The following is a 17,943-nucleotide window of genomic DNA, read 5'->3' on the forward strand; positions in this document are numbered from 1 at the left end:
CAAAAAAATAATTTTTAAAGAAACTTCTTTGGTTGGTAGGCTATTTATTATTGCCTCAATTTCAGAACTTGTTAACTGCTATATTCAGAGATTTAGTTTCTTCCTGGTTCAGTCTTCCTGGTTCAGTTCAGAGTGTATTTGTCTAGGCATTTATCCATTTCTTTTAGATTTTCTGGTTTATGTACACAGAGGTGTTTATAGTATTTCTGTGGTATCAGTGGTGATAGCCCCCTTATCATTTCTGATTGTTTATTTAATTCTTCTTTCTTCTTTATTAGTCTTGCTAGTGGTCTATTATAACTAGTGATCCATCATTATTATTATTATTATTATTTTTTCCCCAAAAAACCAGCTTCTGGATTCACTGATTTTTTGAAGGGTTTTTCGTGTCTCTATCTCCTTCAGTTCAGCTCTAATCTTGGTTATTTCTTGATCTTTTGCAAGCTTTGGGGTTTATTTGCTCATTTTCCAGTTCTTTTAGTCGAGATGTTAGATTGTTAACTTGAGATCTCTCTAGCTTTTTTGATGTGGGCATTTAGTGCTATAAATTTCCCACTTAACACTGTTTAACACTGTCCCAGAGATTCTGGTATATTGTCTCTTTGTTCTCATTAGTTTCAAAAAACTTCTTGATTTCTGTCTTAATTTCATTATTTACCCAAAAGTCATTCAGGAGCAGGTTGTTCAATTTCCACTTAGTTGTGTGGTTATGAGTGAACTTCTTAATCTTGAGTTCTAATTTGATTGTGCTGTGATCTGTGAGACTGTTATGACTAAATAGGATTCCTTATTTAATAAATGGTGCTGGGAGAACTGGCTAGCCATATGCAGAAAATTGAAACTGGACCCCTTCCTTACACCATCCTTACATAAATTAACTCAAAATGGATTAAAGACTAAAATGTAAAACCCAAAACTAAAAAACCTCAGAAGAAAATCTAGGCAATACCATTCAGGACATGGGCATGGGCAAAGATTTCATGACAAAAACGCCAACAGCAATTGCAACAAAAAAATTGACAAATGGGATCTAATTAAAATAAAGAGCTTCTGCACAGCAAAAGAAACTATCACCAGAATGAACAGACAACCTACAGACTGGGACAAAATGTTTGCAATCTACCCATCTAACAAAGGTCTAATATCCAGAGTCCACAAGAAACTTAAACAAATTTATCAAAAAAACAACCCCATTAAAAAGTGTGCTTTCAGGTGTCTCCTGCCTCCAATCTGTCTTCAGACAGCAGCCAGAGGGATCTTTTTAAAACACAAAATAGGCCAGGTGTGGTGGTTCGGGCCTGTAATTCCAGCACTTTGGGAGGCTGAGGTTGGAGGATATTTTGAGACCACTTCTGTCAACACAGTAAGAGCCCATCTCTACAAAAAAAAATGTAAAAATTAATCAGATGTGGTGATGCACACCTGTAGTCCCAGCTACTTGGGAGGCTAGGGTGGCAGAACTGCTTGAGCCTGGGAGGTCAAGGCTACAGTGAGCTATGATTGTGCCACTACACTCCAGCTTGGGTAAGAGAGCAAGATCCTGCTCTTAAAAAAAAAATTAAAAGAGCAAGATCTATTTTAGAGATGGCCTAACAGGCCTAGGAAACAAGTTATTGAGGAAAAACCTCAAAACAAACTTTGCCATTTACAAATTAACCTGTATTTGATGCAGGAGAGGCAAGCCCCCAAAGTGGGGTTTAGCCTTCAAGCGTTCTTGGCTTCACCCAGGAAAGAACCTAAGGGTGGGCCGGGCGCGGTGGCTCAAGCCTGTAATCCCAGCACTTTGGGAGGCCGAGGCGGGTGGATCACGAGGTCAGGAGATCGAGACCATCCTGGCTAACATGATGAAACCCCGTCTCTACTAAAAATACAAAAAACTAGCTGGGCGTGGTGGCGGGCGCCTGTAGTCCCAGCTACTCGGAGGCTGAGGCGGGAGAATGGCGTGAACCCGGGAGGTGGAGCTTGCAGTCAGCCGATATCGCGCCACTGCACTCCAGCCTGGGCGACAGAGCATGACTCCGTCTCAAAAAAAAAAAAAAAGAACCTAAGGGTGAGCCAGGGTAGGGTAGAAGAAAACAGCTCTATTGAAGCTGCAGTGTTACAACTCTGTGACTGCTCCTGCAGAGCAGGACTACCCCATAGGCAGTGTGCTGAGACTAGCAGCTCAGGGCAGTTTTGCAGTTATATTTACACCAAATTTTTTTTTTTTTTTTTAGATGGAGTCTCGCTCTGTCACCTAGGCTGAAGTGAAGTGGTGTGATCTCAGCTCACTGCAACCTCTGCCTTCCAGGTTCAAGCAATTTTCCTGCCTCAGCTTCCCAATTAGCTGAGACTACAGGCGGATGCCACCACGCTTGACTAATTTTTTGTATTTTGATAGAGACGGAGTTTCACCGTGTTGCCCAAGCTGGTCTCGAACTCCTGAGCTTAAGCAATCCGCCCACCTCAGCCTCCTACTGTACCCAGCCAGGGGTTATATTTATATCTACTTTCATGTATTTATTTATTTTAATTTTTTTGAGATTGAGTCGAGCTCTGTCTCGCCCAGGTTGGAGTGCAGTGACACATTTTAGTAGAGATGGGGTTTCACAGTGTTGCCCAGGCTGGTCTCGAACTCCTGACCTCAGGTCATCCACCCGCCTCGGCCTCCCAAAATGTTGGGATTATAGGCGTGAGCTGTCGTGCCTGGCCTATACCTACTTTTAAGCGTGTAGAATAACAGGTGGTTTATGCAGAAATTGCTAGCAAAAGTATGGTAACTTGGGTCATTGCCATGGAGAGGGTTGGTAAGTCCTGGGTGTTGTCATGGCAATGGTAAACTGAAATGGCACACCGGTGGACATGTCTTATGGAAAGTTGCTCCTGCCCCACCCCTGTTTTAGCTAGTCCTCAATTTGGTCTGGTGTTCAAGCCCTGCCTCTGGAGTCGATTCCCACCTCCTACCTCATATTTAGGCTTAACTGAATGACAGCTAGTTTTTAAAGTTGAAGATTAAATAAAGAGCCTGTAATCCCAGCACTTTGGGAGGCCGAGGCAGGTGGATCACCTGAGGTCAGGAGTTCGAGACCAGCCTGACCAACATGGAGAAACCCCATCTCTACAAAAATACAAAATTAGCTGGGTGTGGTGGCGCATGCCTGTAATCCCAGCTACTGGGAGGCTGAGGCAGGAGAATCACTTGAACCTGGGAGGCGGATGTTGCAGTGAACCGAGATAGCGCCATTGCACTCCAGCCTGGGCAACAAGAGTGAACCTCTGTCTCAAAAATAAATAAACAAATAAATAAATAAATCTCTTTAGCAGGTTGATATTTTGCCCTGGTGTGCCAATGAATTGCTTGATTATGTGTCAAGTTCAAAGCATCTGAAAATTTCAAATTACAGCTTACAAAAAAGTATATACCATAGGTTGCGTGGGGGCCTGATATTAGGAAATCAACAATTCATCTATGTGCTGTATGAAGCAGCATCTAGAAAGCTTTATTCAACAAACTTTGAGGGAACTATGGTAGTAGTAATGAGAAAAGTTAAGTGAATAGCAGTGATCCAATGCAATTTCTTCAAGTTTCAATCTATTGAAGTCAACCAATGACAACAATGGTATCTTTCTTACTCATCTAACAAATAATTTATCTTTAGAAAAATGTAAGGATAAAAGCGTTATTGTAAAGCCCTACAGCAAGGAAATCCAACAGTTTTTCTGACTATTGAGGCATCAAATGCCTGACATTGCATTTACAGGTAGGTATCTTGATATTGTGTCATAGGTTTATCAGCAGTTCCGCAAATTCCTACTCCAACTTTGCATAAAGGCTTACTATGGCTAGGTGTGGTGGCTCACACCTGTAATTCCAGCACTTTGGGAAGCCAAGGTGGGCAGATAGCTCAAGCTCAGGCTTTTGAGACCAGCCTGGGGAACATGGTGAAACCCCATCTTTACAGAAAGTACAAATATTAGCTGGGCCTGGTGGTGTGTGCCTATAGTCCCAGCAACTCATGAGGCTGAGGTTGCAGTGAGCTGAAATTGTGCTACTGCACTACTGTTGCTCTGAGCAACAGAGTGAGACTCTGTCTCAAAAAAATTAAAAATGATTATAAACACTCAGTAAATGTCAAAGTGTTACAGTCACACACAGCATAACAATAAAATAATATTCTTTATGGCAATTATTCCTGCCTTAAATGGAAGAATATTCACTGAAAAAAAAATGTAAAAACAAAATTTAAGAAAGGCTGGCACGGTGGCTCACACCTGTAATCCCAGTACTTTGGGAGGCCAAGGCGGGTGGATCACTTGAGGTCAGGAGTTCGAGACCAGCCTGGCCAACGTGGCAAACCCCGTTTCTACTAAAAAAAAAAAAAAAAAAAAAAAAAAAGAATAACTCTAAATTACACATATGTTCACAGCAACATTATTCACAATAGCCAAAAACTCAAATGTCCATCAACAGGTGAATGGATAAACAAAGTGTGGTAGATACATATAGACAGAATATTATTTAGATATAATAAGGAATGAAGTGCTGATACATGCTACAATGTAGATAAACCTCAAAAACCACATGCTAAGTAACAGCAGTCAGACATAAAAGGTCATATATTGCACAATTCTATTTATTTATTTTATTATTATTATTTATTTATTTATTTGAGAGGGAGTTTCGCTTTGTCGCCCAGGCTGGAGTGCAGTGGCATGACCTCGGCTCACTGCAAGCTCCACCTCCCAGGTTCACGCCATTCTCCTGCCTCAGCCTCCCAAGTAGCTGGGACCACAGGTGCCCACCACCACGCCCGGCTAATTTTTTGCATTTTTAGTAAAGACGGGGTTTCACCGTGTTAGCCAGGTTGGTCTCGATCTCCTGACCTTGTGATCTGCCCACCTCGGCCTCCCAAAGTGCTGGAACCACAGGCGTAAGCCACGGCAGCCGGCCTATTATTATTATTTTTGAGATGGAGTCTGGCTCTGTTACCCAGGCAGGAGTGCAGTGGCGTGATCGTGGCTCACTGCAACCTCTGCCTCCCAGGTTCAAGTGATTCTCCTACCTCAGCATCCCAAGTAGCTGGGATTACAGGCACATACCACCATGCCCGACTAATTTTGTTTATTTTTAGGAGAGATGAGGTTCACCATATTGGCCAGGCTAGTCTCAAACTCCTGACTCAAGTGATCCACCTGCCTTGGCCTCCCAGAGTGTTGGGATATCAGGCGTGAGCCACCGCACGCGGCCTAATTTGTATGAAATATCTAGAATAGGTAAATTCATAGAGACAGAAGGATTAGTGGTTGTGAGTGGAAGCGGGATGGGGAATGGGACATCTTAATGGTTATGAAGTTTCATTTTGGAGTGACGGACATGTTTTGGAACTAGACAGAAGTGGTGGTTGTACACAGTGAATCTACTAAATGCCACTGAATTATTCACTTTAAAATGGCTAATTTATGTTATGTGCATTTCAACCTGATGCATCTTTAACAACTCAGAACTCAGCCCACTCCACAGAGAAAGTAGCACATTTAATTTCTTCTCAAAACATGCTTTTAGAAAAATATTTTCCCTAGGGAATTTTTCTTGTATCTTTTTACTGCTTTAAAACGTCAATTGTGCACCCAGCATGAGTATTCTCTAAGTAGGGAGCGGCAGTCTTTGTTAGTCAGATAAAGATTTACACAGAAGAGTAGCTGCTTGTGGCAACAGCTCTACAGTGCTTGCTTCCTTCCCTCTTTGCTCCTAATAGCACTCCTTCTTTCCTCCTAGGATCTGGGAGTGAAGGACTGGTTGTACATACCTCAATGCACTGCTCACCCTGGCAGAAATGATGGGCTTCTGCTCCTGGCACAAAGTTCTTAAGTCTCAGAAAGAAAGAAAGAAAGAAAAAAAAACTTTCTAGATATAAAAACTACCTCTTAGCAACTTGCAAATGCCAGTGTCTTTAAGGAAAACCAGCAATAAACTCTTAAATTACATTTAACGTAAACAACGACTGCTTGCCAGAGTCCTCACTTCAACAAACTGAGATAAAAATCTAAGGATGTTAGGGCACCAAGGCACATATCCAAGCCCCTGTCATAATACTGTACATGAAGGAAATTCTCAAAAGAAGAAGGAGAGAGGGCAGGGAGATGATGCAAAAAATGTTTTAATATTAACAACTTCTCATGTGAGCTTATGAAGCACTTCTGAAGAGTCCCCTGTGCCAATTTAAACCCATTATGACATATCTCCCAGCAGGGGACTGCCAGGATCTGTTATTGGAGTGCTACACAAAAGCTAGGAGGGAGGGAAATACAAATTTCAAGATAAAAACAATCTAATTTTTGCTGGGCTTTAGCTCACCTCAGATCTAAATACAGTATCAAACTATGAGTTATGCTGAGTTTGCAACTTTCAACATATATTTATTTCTATTTTTAATCAAAGGTATTTATTTGAAGTATAATACCCTATTATAGTTTTAATCAACATAAATTCTAAAAATAAGTATTGTTTACTGGTCTTTCATTGTCTTCTACAGTGAAACCTAAGATTATCATTTATAAAAAAGATGAGAAACTACATAGTTTGTAGTAAAAAACCCATTTAAAAACAGAAGAATGGCATTTGTATTTTATTAAATGTCTCCAAGATTAATAAATACATTCTAGACAGTTTTTCCAAAAAGAAAGACAGTATCAGAAAAAAACAAAATAAGCATTAAGTTGGCTTTATATAAGCCATTAAGTTGGCTTAATATATATACTAAATTGGCTCTCATATAAGGTTTCACTCACCAAAATCTGTTTCTTAATTTTTATCATTTATCCAGGTCATCTTCTAAGTCCAAAGAAGCCGGCATTTTTAGGGCTTGGATTTCAAGGTAGCAGCCCAGTAGCCAAATCAAAATTCTAAAAACAAACAACAACAACAACAACAAAAAAAAAAGAGAGAGAGAGAGAAAATAAAATAAAGCCACTGTATTATACAGAAATTACAGACTTAACCTATCTTTTCAACAAAAGTCAATGTAAATATCACAAGTTATCAAGTCAACATTGTCATTTTTAGAGAATGTTAAAATAGGGCTTTCATTAAGTCTACAAAGATTACCTTTTTGGAGATTTTTTTTTTTTTTTTTTTTGAGACAGGGTCTCGTTCTGTCACCCAGGCTGGAGTGCAGTAACAGATGATAGCTCACTGCAGCTCAACCTTCTGGGCTCAAGCAACCCTCCCACCTCAGGCTCCCAAGTAGCTGGGACCACAGGCATATGCCACCACATCTGGGTAATTTTTTTTTTTTTTTTTTTTTTTTTTTTTTGGGTAGAGACAGTGTTTCACCATGTTGCCCAGGCTGGTCTTGAACTTCTGGGCTCAAGCGATCCACCTGCCTCAGCCTCCCAAAGTGCTGAGATTACAAGCAAGAGCCACTGCCCGCAGCCTTTTTTGAGATTTTAGGCCACTCACCAGCAAGCATTCAAAGACTGTAGAAGCAAAATTCACAGACTTACAGCAGCTTCACTTAGGAATCACAAAACTGTGACTTTAAGCCTTAGAGCCCTCTCTATACCTTCATTCCTAATTCTGTCAAATTAAGATGAATTAACATGTCACACTATTTGTATATGCTTACAGCCCAAAACAAAATATTTTGTACATATATGAAATATAAGACCTGCTTTTCTAACAGGATTTCAAATTAAGCTTTTTAAACTTCACAAAGTTTTAGGTATAAGTTTTTTTCTGATTTTATCCATAATATCTATACATTATATTTTTCATTAAATTTTCAGTTTAAGTCTTGAAATATTCTTTACTGTAGATATAAAACTTATACATGGAACTGGCGTGGTGGTGCATGCTGGTGGTCCCAGCTATTCGGGCGACTAAAGCAGGAGGACCACTTGAGGTCAAGAGCTTGAGGTTACAGTGAGCTATGATCATGCCACTGCAATCCAGTCTGGGCAAGAGAGCTAGATCCTGTCTCTAAAAAATAATAATAATAAAGCCATAAGAGAAAAGATTGATAAGTTCAAATGCAAAAAAATCAATTCTGCAAAGCAAAAAACATTGTAAATCAAAAAAACAACAAACTAAGAAAAAAATACTTGCAATCTTATCAGTGATAAAAGAACAAATCTCCCTATATAGAATGATATAGAAAAAAATATATGCATAGGTATGTGTACGTGTATGTGCTTATACAGACATATAAAATAAAAAGATCAATTGGGACAAACGTATAAAAATGGACAAAGAATATGATCAGAAAATTCACAGAAAAAGAAATACAAATGAACATTCAACATATGACAAGATGTTTACCCTCACACAAAAGCAGCAAAAAACAATTTTTCACTCATCAGATTAGCAAAATTCCAAAAATTTGATAATGCACTGTTCCAGCAAGGTTATGGTGAAACAGGCACTCTTATTCTTTGCTGGTATTAGAGAAAAGTGGTACAACACCGGCAATTAGGTAATGTCTTTCAAAATCACAATTACAAGCTGGGTGTGCTGGCACACACCTGTAAACCTGGGTACTTGAGGGGTAAGACAGGAGAACTGCCTGAGGCCAGGAGTTCAAGGCTGTGGTGAGCTATAATAGCATCTGTAAATAGCCACTGCACTCCAGTCTGAGCAACACAATGAAACTTCATCTCTTAAAAAAAAATTACTATTACATAAACCATTAACCTAGCAATTCCACTTCTGGATAGCAATCCTACAGATACACTTATCACCATACAAGATGACATATGTATAGTGTTATTCACTACAGCATTGCTTGTAATAGCAAAAGTTAGGAAATTACCCAGATGTCCATCAATAGGGACTGATTTAAATTACAGAACATCCATGCAAATGAAATGCAAAAAACAAAAAACAAAAAAACACACAGCAAGAAGGAGAATGCTGTCTGTGTACTGACACAAAAAGATCTCCAAGGTATATTTTTGAAAGAAAAAAACAGAGTAAACCGTTGAGTACATTGCGCTACCTTTTTGGGGGAAAGGGGAGAAAAAATATTTTACATATGCTAGTGTTAAAATACTCTAGAAAGAAATATGAGACCAATAAAAATGGTTATCTTACAAGGTGAATTTAAAAAACGATGTTATACCAGAGGGAAGGAAGCACTCATACTAATGAGGAGTGTGTTACAAGAACACAGGAGCCAGTTTTAAGGTTTTCCACTGGGCAAATTTGAGTCAATTTGAGTATCAAAAGAGAATGGGAAATTACTAAAATTGATTATATCATGAATAAGTAAGAATCCATGAATCCCCAGCAATAACTCAGAGAGTGAAAAAACAAAAAAACACCTCTTCAGCCGGGCGTGGTGGCAAACGCCTGTAATCCCAGCACTTCGGGAGGCCAAGGCGGGCAGATCACAAGGTCAGGAGATCAAGACCACGGTGAAACCCCGTCTCTACTAAAAATACAAAAAATTAGCTGGGCGTGGTGGCGGGCGCTTGTAGTCCCAGCTACTCGGGAGGCTGAGATAGGAGAATGGCGTGAACCCGGGAGGGGGAGCTTGCAGTGAGCCGAGATCATGCCACTGCACTTCAGCCTGGGCAACAGAGTGAGACTCCTTCTCAGAAAAACAAACAAACCAAAAAAAACAAAAACAAAAACACCTCTTCCCATCATTGGAGGTACCTATGACGTTAATGACTTATTCTGAAGACTGACAATTAAAGAGAAAGAATTAAGCAATTTACAGCCTTTTTAGAAGGGTTCATCCTCAGTAGAGCAGCAAAGCTCTCTTTTACAGAAGACTACCAGTCAATAAATGTAGAAGGAAAGAAAGAATTTCAAAATCACCATTGTGCAACCCCAAATGAAATAAATGATTCAGGCAAGGATGATCACAGGTTGCTAAAAATCATTTTTGCATAATCGAAAATTGTTGGAAAACAGAAGGTTACCACAGTGCCAAAGGATCATTCCAGAGATTACTTCCTAATTGCAAAGGGGAAAACTGAGTACCATTATAACGGGAAGATGTGACAGTCGCCAGCTTAACCTAGTATCAAACTCAGCAACAATCAGAATGAGACTCTTCATTTATGCCTCCTGATGTGATGTAACTTTAAGTACACAGCCTAAGTTATGATGTATTATTACCAAAAGTGCCTAACCTGGGTCTAAACAAGTCTTCAAACGTAATTTCTCCTTCATAGGAAATTCAAGAGATAGAGCAACAAGAAAAATCAGAAGAAAACATAATCTGACAGAACTAGAATATGGAACTTGCTATAATAAAACTGGTCTGGTCTCTTCAAAAAGCCAAAACCCTGGGGGAAAAAATAGGGGAAGGATAGAGTTATAGATTAAAAGAGACTGAGAGTCATAACAACCAAATGCAATGCAGAAATGTTACTCCGATCTGGTTTGAAGAAAAGAGTCATAAAATAATTTTTCAGGCAGCTGGGGGAAACTGAATGTGAACTGAGTAGAAGATATTAGGGCATTATTTTTAATTTTCTTGGGTGTGGTAATGTTATTTGTAATTAGGTAGAGAATATTCTTTATTATTAGAAGATGCATAAAGCACAGGGATAAAGTATCATTATGTCTGCAGCTTGTTTTCAAATTATTCAACAAAGGTAGATATTGGCCCCAAAATGGCAAAATGTTAACACTTGTTTAAACTACATGGTGTACAATGTATTATTGTTTCAACTTTTGTATATGTTTGAATTTTTTTTTTTTTTGAGACAGTCTTGCTCTGTCACCTAGGCTAGAGTGTCGTGGTATGATCACAGCTCACTGCAGCTTCAAACTCCTGGGCTCAAGTAACCTCCCACTTCAGCCCCAGAGTAGCTGGGACTACAGGTGCACACAATCATGCCCAGCTAATCTGTTGATTATTTGTAGAGATAGGGTCTCCCTATGTTGCCAAGGCTTATCTCAAACTCCTAGGCTCAAGCAATCCTCCCGCCTCGGCCTCCCAAAGTGCTGGGATTATAGGTGTGAGCCACCGCACCCAACCTGAAATTTTTCATATTAAAAAAGTTGGAACCAGGTATAGCAGCTCATGCTTGTAATCCCATCACTTTGGCGGTGCTGAGGGCAGACTGCTTGAGCTCAGGAATTCGAGATCAGCCTGGGCAACACGGTGAAATCTGCCTCTACAAAAAAATACAAAAAATTAGTAGGTGTGGTACCGTGTGCCTGTAGTCCCAGCTACTCAGAAGGCTGAGGTGGGAGAATCACTTGAGCCCGGGAGGCAGAGGTTACAGCGAGTCATGATTGTGCCACTGCACTCCAGCCTGAGCCTATGAGTTCGAGACCAGCCCAGGCAACATAGTGAGATATTGTTTCAACTAAAAAAAAAAAAAAAGAATAAAAAATCGACTGGGTTTTGTAGTCCCAGCTACTCAGGAGACTGAATTGGGAGGATCACTTGAGCTGAGGAGACTGAGGCTGCAGTGTGCCATCATCAGCATTCCAGCTAGCTGAAATTCCACTGCTTTCCAGCCTGGGCAACAGAGCGAGACTCCCGTCTCAAAAAAAAAAAAAAAAAAATGTTGGAAGCAAAAGAGCATAGAGAAGGTCCAGGGAGCTGAGGGTGAGATCAAGACTTTTGACTGTGTATCTTTTCAAATAATGTTTTTCTTTTTGAATCATGTGAATATATTACCTATTGAAAACAAAAGTTAGCGATCAATAAAACCTCTTAAACCCTTAGTATCAATATTTCTGCTCTTACCTCATCTCAGATATGCAACGACAAAAATATCTCCTGCTTTTTATCTCCTTTTTTGAAGGGGGCTCCTCTGGCCACATTTCCCCATAAGCCATTTGACTCATGATAAGAACCTAGACCACATCATTACCAGGTGCCAAGCTACCGCCACCATCCCCAACTCTGTATTCCCTTAGGCCAGTCTCTCCTACTTTTCCCTATCTAATCCCATCCCACCCCCTTACCTCCAGGTAATAAACCTCCTTATTCACACAGTTTCTTTCCTCTTATCCCACTGTTCGCTCCTTCAACAATGTCCTATCACATCAGTGTTGTGGCTCCTCTTGCTCACCTATTCTTCAGGCACACGAAGTCCACCTGCCTCTCCCCTATCCCCACTGGCTCACAAACTTGAAGTTTTAGAGCTAGAAAGGAATTTACAGACTATTAGTCTTATTTTCCCCACTCTTTCAGATAAGGAAAATGGAAACACAGATTGTCTTTTTATTTATTTCTCTCTTTTTCATAGAGACAGGGTTTTGCCATGTTGGCCAGGCTGGTCTTGGACTCCTGACCTCAAGTTATCTGCCCACCCCGCCTCCCAAAGTGCTGGGATTACAGGCATAAGCAGCAGCACCCAGCCTGAAATAAAGTATGTGGTTTTGTAACTTGACTAAAGTTACAAAGATTGTAGCAGGATCAGGACTAGATCATGATCTTCCAACCTCAAGTTCAGTGCTTCTTGCACCATATACCAAACTTGCTTCTCACCAGGGTGATTTTACCCCACTGTATATACACAGCACACTATTAGTAGAAATATGAGAATGAAGGAGATTCGGCCTATCAAGCCAATACCCCCCAATTAGAACTTCCCTAGCTACTCTGAAATGACTAAAGTCAGAATACCCAAGATCAAATGGGTATGTGCTTTGAAAGAACTTCACTGGCTCTCAATCTTGGCTCTACATTGTAATCATTTGGGAAACTTAAGAAAAATAATGCCAGGATCCAACCAGGTCTGCACTATAGCCTGAGCTTTGGGTATTTAAACAGGCAATTCTAATATGCAACCTAAGTTTATTTTATTATTATTTTTTCAACTTTTACTTTAGGTTCAGGGGATACATGTGCAGGTTTGTTAAATTGGTAAATTGAGTATCACTGGGGTTTGGTGTACGAATGATCCTATCACCCAGGTACCCAACAGTTTTTCAATCCTTACCTCTCTCCCTCCCTCCCCCAATAGTCCCCAGTGTCTATTGTTCTCATCTTTACGTCCTTGTGTACTCAATGTTTAGCTCCTACTTATAACTGAGAAAATGCAGTATTTGGTTTTCTGTTCCTGAATTAACTTGCTTAGGATGATGGCCTCTAGCTACATCCCTATTGCTGCAAAAGGCATAATTTCTTCTTTTTTTATGGCCTCTAGCTGCATCCCTATTGCTGCAAACGGTATAATTTCATTCTTTTTTTACGGCTGCATGGTAATCCATGGTGTATATGTACCACATTTTCTTTATCCAGCCCACCGATGGGCATGGAGGTTGATTCCACATCTTTGCTATTGTGAAGAGTACAGCCAAAGTTTAGAACTACACTTCCAACATTATTTATTTTTCCTTTAAATGAGGTAACTGAGTAGGTGGGCAATGTAGCTAAAGAATTTGCCCCAAGGAAGGAGAAGGAGGAGCAAGATGGCCAAATAAAAGCATCCACTGATCATCCTTCCCACAGGAACAACAAATTGACCAACTATCCACACAAAAGGCACCTTGAAAACAACCAAAAGTCAGGTAAGTGATCCCAGGACCTGGTTTTAACTCCCTATCACTGAAAGAGGCATTGCAGAGGGTAGGAAAAACTTGAATTGCCAATACCACCCTTCCCCTATCCCCCGGCAGTGGCTGTGTGGCATGGAGACAGAATTTGTGCACTTGAAGCAGGGAGAGCACAGTTACTGTGGAATTTTGCATTGGAACTCAGTGCTACTCTGTCACAGCAGAAAGTAACCCTGGGCAAAACCCAGCCGCTACCCACGTACCCATGGAGGGAGCATTTTAGACCGGACCTAGCCAGAGGGGAATCATTCATTTCAGTGGCTAGAACCTGAGTTCCAGCAACCCTTGCTGCCGTGGGTTAAAGTGCTCTGGGGTCCTAAATAAACCTGAAAGGTAGTCTCAGCCACAAGGACTGCAAATCCTGGGCAAGTCCTGATGCTGTGCTGGGCTCAGAGCCAGTAGATTTCGGGGACACATAATCTAGTGAGACATCAGCCAGGATGGCCAAAGGAGAGCTTGTGCCACCCCTTCCCAAAACCCAGGCAGCACAGCTCACAGCTCTGGGAAAGACCCCTTCTCTCTGCTTGAGGAGAGGAGAGGGAAGAGTAAAGAGGACTTTGTCTTGCAACTTGGATACCAGCTCAGCCACAGTAGGAGAAGGCAGCGTTCTGAAGTCCCCACTCTAGACCCTGGCTCCTGAATGACATTTCTAGACATACTCTGGGCCAGAAAGGAACTCACTGCCTTGAAAGGAAGGATTCAGCCCTGGCAGCATTCATCACCCGCTGACTAAAGACCCATGAGGCCCCAAATAATCAGCACTGGTAGCCAGGTGGTATTTGCCGTGGGGCCGTGGATGAGACTGAGACATGCTGTCTGCAGGTATGACCCAGCACATTCCCAGCTGTGGTGGCTACAGCGAGAGACTCCTTCTGCTTGAGAAAAGAAAGCAGAGTAAAGGGGCCGGGTATGGTGGCTCATGTCTATAATCCCAGCACTTTGGGAGGCCGAGGTGGGTGGATAACCTGAGGTCAGGAGTTCAAGACCAGCCTGGCCAACATGGTGAAACCCTGTCTCTACTAAAAATGCAAAAATTAGCTGGACGTGGTGGTGTATGCCTGTAGTCCCAGCTACTCAGGAGGCCGAGACAGAAGAATTGCTTGAACCTGAACCTGGGAGGCGGCAGCTGCAGTGAGCCAAGATCACACCGTTGTACTCCAGCCTGGGAAACAGAGTTTCCAGCTTAGGTACCGGAGACACGAAGCTACAAGACAAAGTTCCCTTTACTATTTGGGTTATGTAGAGCACTAAGCAGGTTCTTGGGGTCCCCAACTCTAGGACTTGGTTCTTGGATGGCATTTTCATTCTTTTTTATTCTTTTTTCTTTTGTATCCTCTGATTGTATTTTCAAAGAGGCTCTGGGCCTGTCCTGGGCCAGACAAGAGCCCATTGTACTGAAGGGAGAGTCCTAGGCCTGGCAGCATTCATCACAACCTAAATCAAGAGCCCTCGGGCCTTGAGTGAACACTGGCAGTAGCCAGGTGGTACCTGCCGCAGGTCTGGGGTGGTGGTGGCCACAGGGAGAGATGCCTCTGTTTGGAGAGATGCCTCTGTTTGCAGAAAGAGGACAAAAAAAAATGGGAAGGACTTTGTCTTGTTACTTGGGTGCTAGCTCAGCTGCAGCAGAACAAAGCACTAGATAGATTCCTAAGGTTTCCGACTCCAGGCCCTGGCTTCCAAACATCTCTGGACCCACCCAGGGACGGAGAGAACTTGCCACCCTGAAGGGAAGGATACAGCATGGCTGGCTTTGCCACTTGCCAACTGTAAAGCCCTAGGGCCTTGAGTGAATAACACAGGTGGTGGTTACTGCAGGCCTTGGGCAAGAGACCCAATGCTGTGCTGACTTTAGGTCTGACCCAGTGTAGTCCCAATGGTGGGGTGGCCACAGGGGTGCTTGTGTAACCTCTCCCCTAGCTCCAGGTAGCTCAGCAGAGACAGACAAATTCCAATTGTTTAGGAGAGAGTAAGAGAAGAGAACAAGAGTCTCTGCCTGGTAATCCAGAGAATCATTCTGGATTTTACCTAAGACCACCGAGGTGGTACCTCTATGAGTCTGCAAGAGCTACAGTTTTACAACACTTGGGGTGCCATCTAACGTACATACAAATGCAGTGACGAGAGACTGAGATCACAACACTCAAGTCCCTTCAGACACTTGGGAAGCCTTCGCAAGAAAGATGGGTAAAAACAAGCCCAGACTGTAAAGACTATAATAAATACCTAACTCTCCAATGCCTAGACACCAACAAACATCCACAAACATCAAGGTAATCCAAGAAAACATAACCTCACCAAATGAACTAAATATGGTACCAGAGACTAATTCCAGAGAGACAGAGATATGTGACCTTTCAGACAGATAATTCAAAATAGCTGTTTAGAGGAAACTCAATGAAATTCAAGAGAGCACACAGAAGGAATTCAGAATCCTGTCAAATAAATTTAACAAAGGGACGGAAATAATTAAAAATAACCAAGCAGAAATTCTGGAGTTGAAAATGCAACTGACATACTAAAGAATGTATCAATCTCTTACCAGCAGAATTGATCAAGAAGAAGAAAAAAATGGTGAGCTTGAAGACAGCCTCTTTGAAAATACAAAGTCAGAGGAGACAAAAGAATGAAGCACATCTACAAGATCTATTAATACAAAATAACCTCAAAAGGGCAAATCTAAGAGTTATTGGCCTTAAAGATGAGGTAGAGAGAGAGAGGGGGCAGAAAGTTTATTCAAATGAATAATAACAGAGAATTTCCCAAACCTAGAGAAAGATATCAATATTCAAGTACAAGGAAGTTATAGAATGCAAGCCAGTTTAACCCAAAGAGTACTACTTCAAGACATTTAATAATCAAACTCCCAAAGGTCAATGATAAAGAAAGGATCCTAAAAGCAGCAAGACAATAGAAACAAATAACAATTTTAAAAAATACAATGGAGCTCCAATACATCTGGCAGCGGACTTTTTAGTGGAGACCCTACAGGCCAGGAGAGAGTGGTATGACATATTTCAAATGCAAAAGGAAAAAAAAACATTTACTCTAGAATAGTATATCCAGCGAAAATATCCTACAAACATGAAGGAGAAATAAAGACTTTCCCAAACAAAAGCTGAGGGATTTCATCAACATCAGAACTGTCCTACAAGAAATGCTAAACGGAATTCTTCAATCTGAAAGCAAAAGATGTTAATGAGAAATAAAAATCATCTGAAGGTACAAAACTCACTGGTAATAGTAAGTACACAGAGAAACAGAATATAATAACACTGTAATTGTAGTGTATCAACTACTCATATCTCAAGATATGAAAAGATAAACAAAATTGACAACCTTTAACCAAACTAACAAAAAGAGAAGACCCAAATAAATAAAATCAGAGATGAAAAAGGAGACATTACAACTGATACTTCAGAAATTCAAAGGATTGTTAGAGGCTACTATAAGCAACTATATGCCAATAAATTGGAAAACCTAGAAAAAACCTACTAACATTAACCATGAAAAAATCCAAAACCTGAACAGACCAGTAACAAGTAACAAGATCAGGTGAAACCCTGTCTCTACTAAAAATACAAAAGTTAGCCAGGCATGGTGGCACACACCTGCAGTCCCCTCTACTCGGGAGGCTGAGGCAGGAGAATCACTTGAACCCAGGAGGCGGAGGTTGCAGTGAGCCGGTATTACACCGATGCACTCCAGCCTCGGCAACAGAGTGAGACTCCATCTCAAAAACAAAACAAAACAAAACAAAAAACAAGATCAAAACCATAAGGAAAAGCTGTAATAAAAAAGAAGCCTGGGATCCAATGGCTTCACTGCTGAATTCTACCAAACATTTAAGGAAGAACTAATACCAATCCTACTCAACCTATTCCAAAAAATAGTGAAGAGAATAGTTCCAAACTCATTCTACAAGGCCAATATTACCCTGATACCAAAAAGAAACATCAAAAAAAGATGATAAACACCGATGCAAAAATACTCAACAAAATACTGCAAATCAAATTCAATAACACATTAACAAATCATTCATAGGCCGGGTGCGGTGGCTCACGCCTATAATCCCAGCACTTTGGGAGGCCGAGGCAGGCAGATCACCTGAGTTCAGGAGTACAAGACCAGCCTGGCCAACACGGAGAAACCTCATCTCTACTAAAAATACAAAATTAGCCTGGGCACAGTAGCTCACGCCTGTAATCTCAGCATTTTGGGAGGCCGAGGCAGGCGGATCATGAGGTCAGGAGATCGAGACCATCCTGGCCAACATGGCGAAAGCCTGTCTCTACTAAAAATACAAAAATTAGCTGGGTGTGGTGGTGCATGCCTGTAATCCCAGCTACTCGGCAGGCTAAGGCAGAAGAATCGCTTGAACCAGGGAGTTGGAGGTTGCAGTGAGCTGAGATCGCACCACTGTACTCCAGCCTGGCAAC

General features: G+C 41.3%; 1 protein-coding gene across 13 annotated transcripts in view; it reads right to left on the minus strand.

Annotated features, from left to right (window-relative positions):
• Window positions 1–17,943, minus strand: part of NCOA6 (nuclear receptor coactivator 6) — a 119,066-nt gene that overhangs the window by 75,023 nt on the left and 26,100 nt on the right. For 10 of the 13 annotated variants that reach the window (XR_012419295.1, XR_012419294.1, XM_074005086.1 and 7 more), the window contains exon 2: window positions 6,769–6,882. The exons of 2 other annotated variants lie outside the window; for them this stretch is intronic. The gene's annotated coding sequence lies outside the window, so the exon portion shown is untranslated. Of the gene's footprint in view, window positions 1–5,786; window positions 5,851–6,768; window positions 6,883–17,943 lie in introns of all 13 variants that reach the window. One more of the 13 variants, XM_065521768.2, reaches the window with a different exon arrangement.

This window comes from Macaca fascicularis, chromosome 10, assembly GCF_037993035.2.
Source record: "Macaca fascicularis isolate 582-1 chromosome 10, T2T-MFA8v1.1".
NCBI lineage: Eukaryota > Metazoa > Chordata > Mammalia > Primates > Cercopithecidae > Macaca > Macaca fascicularis.